Raw genomic sequence first — 6,096 nt, 5'->3', positions numbered from 1 at the left:
AGTGCTGGGATTAAAGGTGCATGCCACCACGCCCAGCTTGTAAACCACTTTTAATCACACTTCAACTTTCATTTCCTGACATGGCTTTGAAATCTGTCGGTTTCTTTGGCTTCTTACATCTCGGTTTATTCAATATGCAATCTAATTTATTAAAATAAAGAGGTAAACTCTAAAAGTCTTATTAGTGGAGATGGGGATTGTGGCTCGGTTGAAACTCACCTAGCATTCACAAAGCCTAGGTTCCAATCCTCCCAACTCTACACTGTACCAGGAGATGCAGGGCTGTAAACCCAGTACCAGGGAAGTACAGGCAGAAGGGTGAGATGCTAGGGGCCATCCCTGTAACGTCTCAAGTCAAAGCAAGTCTGGGATACACGAGACCCCATTTAAAAACAAACAATCACAAAACTACAGTCTTATAATCGCATTATGGGAAAGAAAGGCAAATTCAAGGCAGCAAGCACCCTTGCAGGGGAGAGGTGGCTACTTCAGAATATGCACTCTTGTATCTACTATAGTCATGTTTTGCATATTTAGAAAAATAATAAGAAAAAATACTCAATTTCGCTAACTTAGGCGACAAAGCTATTAGGGCTCATTTTCTGTACAACATCCCACCATTAACAAAGGTAGGCTGGCACGCCATGGTAGAGCATTGGCCGACTCTCACGGGATTCCACCTTTGTATCCTGAAGGATCAGCTGGCCAGGGTTAACCTTAACTACACAGGGAGACCTGGGCCAGCCTGGGTACTTGAGAACTGTCACATAAGCAACAACAATTTCCCAATAAAAGAGGGAAAACTTGAAGGCAGCTTCTCCCTAGCACACAGGCCTCAGCCTGGCTTCACCAGAGGCTCACAATCTCTGTCATGTCCTTAGCTGGGGTGTCAGGGACCTTGTTCAGAGAAAGCAGGTGTTTGTCTCTCTGTAGATAGTGTCTTCACGTCTGATTTTTCTGTCTTGTTCTGCTCATTAAGCTGGCTTTCATATTTGTTTTCCCATCATCCATAGCTGCTTGATAGGACAGGTAAGACAGCAATCAAAGGATTCGCCATTATCTTTAAAATTGCTGAGAAACTAAATGAGTCTGGTTTGATCTGTGCAACTCTGCTTGGCTAGAGCGCCACCGTGTGTCTTTGGGGGGAACTGCCATTTCAGTTGGCTACCCATAATCACTTTGAATCAACCATTCACACATTTCCTGTCTGCAGACATCGAAAGCATCATGGTAGCAGATACAGGCATAGTTAGGGGGTGAAGCTTGCCCTTAAGAAATCCTTAGTGTCTGCAGTTTCCACAGTGAGATTTTCTTTTCTCTGCTGTGTGGGGTGAAAGGGTGAAAGGTGGTTATGAAGAGTGGAGAGATGAGAAGAATTGGGGTGCATGATGTGAAACTCACAAAGAACCAATAAAAAGTTAAAAAAAAAAAAAGCAAACCTTAGTGTCATAGGAAACAGCAGATATGGAGAAAAAAGAACTGAAAACACCTGATAGAGCCAGATGTGAGGGCACACATCTGTAACTCCTGTGTTTATGAGGTAGAGAAAGAGCCAATGTCATCTTTAGCTACTTAGTGAGTCTGAGGCTGGCCTGGGATGGAAAAGAAAGGTGAGGGGATGCTTTTAAACGCCATAAATAAAGGTGTTGAGAAGGCTAGAGGACAATAAAGTGACTTTCAGCCGAGGACATCTGAACAGCTTCAGGACGAAGTATTTAATACCTGCTTTTAAAGAGTGGACATGATACAGGGCTAGGCCATTCCCTCAGCCAGGAGATAATGTAAGCAGCAGCTAGTGTCATCGAGAAGAAACACACAGAACCAGAGAAAGAATAGCTAGCTTTGTGTTACTGAGGCCAGTACTTGGACAGTGGTCAGGGTCAGCTCCAGCTATGTTGCAAATTCAAGGCTAACCTAGGCTACACAAGACCCTGGGAGAGAGAGAGAGAGAGAGAGAGAGAGAGAGAGAGAGAGAGAGAGAGAGAGAGAGAGAGAGAGAGGAGAGATAAAGAGATAGAGTGATAGATAGATAAGTAAATAAATAGGATGACACACAAAAATCACCTCAGACACCCTAGATATATACAATTGTCACCTGTCAATAAACCTAATAAAATCAGGCAGAAAAGAATGTGTGAAGCAGGGTTGGTGTGAACATGGAACAAAAACGGGAGGAGGAGGAGGAGGAGGGCAGGGTCATGTAGCAGGAAACTGACTCTAGTCCCCACTAGCTTTGTAAGGCCCTGCAATGAGCCTGGGGTCAGCACCACAGGGAGTGGCTAACAGCTTTATCTCCCTACAATTTAGAAATAGCATCTGGAAACAGATGTGGACCACACAGCGTCCCTCAAAGGGCCTGACTCCTGAGATGCCTAAACATGATGCTGTGTGCACACATGCATAACACCCTTCCCCATCACTCATGGAAGGTGCCGAGTTTGTTCTACCTAAGGCAAATGAGTGAACTCAACAGTGTGTGCACCTTTAACCCCAGCACTCAGGAGGCAGAGCAAGTGGGTCTCTGTGAGTCTGAAGCCTGTCTGGTCTATGTAGCAAGCTCCAAGCCAGTTAAGGCTTCAGAGAAAGCCTGTCTCAAAACAAACAAAAATAATCTGTGCTCAATAGCAAGAAAAGAGAGCTACCTTCACCCCACGTGCTTCCCCTCAACTGGTTTCTAATATAACCACCACTGAACTTGAGGCGTAGGTCCTTGGGAAGAAACTGAAGTTTACAAAGGGCATTTGGGTAATGGTTGCTGGGTTATAAATACAATATAAAATAGTTATGTTTGGGACACAAAGAAGCATGTGTGGCTACAGGGAATCATGAAGATTGGAAGCCTCTCTGGTTGAAAGGGTTTGACCCTTCTACGAGCTTCAGAGATGGGGAGACAGACACAGGGAAGAAGATGGGTCAAAACACAGAGATGCAGCCAGGTGCGGGGTGGGGGAATCATAACTGAAGGTAAGTTCCTAGCCACCTCTTACCCTTGTACCTCTGAACTACCCCATCCCATTTCTTTCTAAGAGAGCTGAGACAATTTTTAGAAAGTTCAAAAATCATTCCAAACGAAGTGAGAAGATCTGCCCTTCACTTTCCTTTCTCTGCACACTGAAGAGGCCTGAATCTTCCTTCATGCCCACATCAAACCCCAGACGCCAGGCTCCCTGCAAGTCTCTGTATTCAGCCTGGTTTCTCCAGCAGTCTCCAAGCACCTGTGGGTCTTTAAAGGGAACAAAAAGCAAAGACACGTGCTCCACCACAGACATGGGGCTCGGGGAAACGAGGCAGAAATCAAAGCCAGAGAGAAGCCTGCTAGCAACCCGGAAATCAAATTGTATCTGCGAGAAGGTCGGAGTGGAAAATAGATTAGAAGGGCTCTGAACAAGAGAGGATAAAGACAGACAGCCCCTGAAAAAATTAACAGGAGGAACATGGGGCCTGCAGAAGCAGACTGAATTCACAAAGAGCCTTGCATTGCCTCAGGATAGACCAATGTTTCAGCCACTTATACCAGTTCCTGCCTGGATAATGGACTGTCAGTCTCTGCCTGGGTAACGTGACAGGCACCCATCTCCACGTCTTTCTTTGTGTAAAGTTGTTGCTGAGACGTTCTGATCCATCCACGGCATCCACACTCTGAGAGCCCCTGATTTATTCCCTTTCTCAGAGCCTTACACATCCCAACCTCCGTGCCTACACTTTCCCTGTCTGATGTTGGAGACAGACACACTTCATCGTATTTATATTGCTCTCCCCAATCCTTCACCTGAAGGTGCTGAGTGCTTTCTAAGACTAACAGGGAACCCAGGAGCCTGTACCCAGGCTGGCCTTGGACTTCTGGCATTCCCCCCTCTGTCTTCCAAGTGCTGGCATTGAAGGTGTGAGCCTCGTCTCCTCCTCCTGCTCACATGCACAAATTCTGCACCACAGATTCAAAATTGGACACACAATGTAAGATGTACAAAAAGCTGTTGGATGTGGTGGCACGAGTGGGAGGTAGAAGCAGGCAGATCTGTGAGTTTGACACCAGCCTGGTCATAGAGAGTTCCAGGCCAGCAAAGAAAATCTATCTCAAAGCACACATACACAAAGACAAACACCCATAAGCAAAAGCATTTATGATGAATCAACAGTATGAAATGCTATATAGACTTAGTTTATAAGAACCCAGAGATTGTTTAAAGTATTTAGAGGATCTGTGTGAATAGCACAGTGTTTTATAAATGAGAACATACCCATGGATTTTGGAATCTTTTGGGAGTCTTAGAATCAAGTTGCCCCAATATCAAGGAACTTTTGCATATCGGTTCTTTATTTTCTTCATCTCTGTTGAGGTGAAGTCTCTTGATCTGTTTACTGTCCCCCAACCAACTCTCCCGTCCTCTCAGAGAAACTGCCTTTTCAAAGGTGAGAAACATCTTTATCTGACTATGGCCCTTGATGGAATTAAGCCAAGGCATTTGCTCTTGTGTGCTCTGCATCACTTGGGGGAACCGTCTGGTTCAGAAAACGGACTCAGGCAGTCCCTACAGGTCACCAGGAGGTTCTGCTGGGCCTTGCCTTTCCCAGTCAGAAAGTTGCAACCTTTTCTTTTTCCTGTCTCTTTTGCATGCTGGCCAGTTGTAAGTATGAATTGTTTTATTTGTTTTAGTTTTCAAGACAGGATTTCTCTGTGTAGCTTTGTCTGTCCTGGAACTCACTCTGTAGACCAGGCTGGCCTCAAACTCAGAGATGCTCCTGAGTCTGCCTCCCAAGTGCTGGGATTAAACACGTGCACCACCCCTGCCTGGGCATAAACCGGGGTTAAGTCTGATTTGTCTGATACCTTGTGGTCTCTTGCTCTTTGTCTAAACCCTGCCACATGGCTGCCTGCTACCAAGTGCTGATTCCTAAGCCAATATAACTCAACTGGCTTAGCTCCCCACTCCTGCTTCTTTTTTCTATTCTCCCCTCCTCTAAGTGGCCAGCTTGCTTTGGGATTGTCACCTTAAACTCTAATCAAACTGCCCTCAAGCTGAGAGAGATAGACAGAGGGAGAAGGGAGAGACGGCAATTCTGTATCGATCACTACACAGATCTCTACACGTTCTGAGCTTAATTGTAAGAACGTCCTTATTACAGTTAGTTAGTATGTGCACCCGAGTGTGCTTGCACACCTGCACATGCCATGTCACACTTGTGAAGGCAGAGAACAACTTTCCGGAGTGAGAACTATACTTCTACCACACAGGTCATCAGGCTTGGCGGCAAGCAACCTTACCTACTGAGCCACCCCACCAGCTCTGTGAGATAAATGTTATTTCCAAACCCTGTTTGACTTATGGCAAGAACTAAACCTAAGCCCATTTCAACTCGAATTACCAAACCTTAAATAGTAAGCATAAATAAGCTAAGCATAACAAGGCATTGTACTGAGAGGTGGCCCTGCCTGCCATTAGGATTGTTTGCAAAGATTCTGGACCCTTCTTCCAAATTCCCCCCCATACTCCTGCAGTTCTGTGTGGTAATGTGGCTTGCTTTAGAAATGTCCATGAGGACATTTTAAAAGGCTGTTCGTGCTCTTCCCATGCATTAAAATTCAATTTCCTCTCTCCTGCTGCCATGGGGTCTAACAAGTTCCCAGCAATATCCTACTTGAGGGCAATGCAGATGTGATCCAAAGACACTAATCTGTAGCAGACCCTGCCCTGGTGAGAAATGAGTCTCTGTTACTTGAATCTCTGTGTGTGTTTTTGTTGGTTTTGCTTTGCTTGAGACAGGGTTTCACTACATAGCCTAGGTTAGCCTTGAATTTGTGACCCTCCTTGTTTTTGTTTTTATTACCTCACATATTTTGGCATGACTGTAGGATGTAGGCTGTGTTAACTTTGCTTCTCGGCAGAGAGAGGGGCCCATTGGTTGCGCCTGAGCCAGTTGGGTCCCTTTGCCTAGATAACCTGAGATAAACCACCTTAACTCAAGAAAAGGGTTCCCATTGCTCAGGACGTCAAAGCTTTTGGTCCATGGTCGTTTGCTCTGGTTGCTTATACCTTTTAGCATCGTGGCAAGAATATCACAGGGCACCTGCTCATCCAGGTTCCCTTTCAAAGGCAT

The 6,096-nt window shown here is 45.5% G+C and overlaps 1 pseudogene; it reads right to left on the bottom strand.

The window, feature by feature from the left end:
* Positions 1-6,096, bottom strand: part of LOC110289523 — a 6,808-nt pseudogene extending 712 nt beyond the window's left edge.

Source organism: Mus caroli, chromosome 2, assembly GCF_900094665.2.
Source record: "Mus caroli chromosome 2, CAROLI_EIJ_v1.1, whole genome shotgun sequence".
In the NCBI taxonomy this organism is placed as follows: Eukaryota; Metazoa; Chordata; class Mammalia; order Rodentia; family Muridae; genus Mus; species Mus caroli.
The sequence above is the reverse complement of the archived record's forward strand: the minus strand, read 5'-3'. Positions and strand labels throughout refer to the sequence as shown.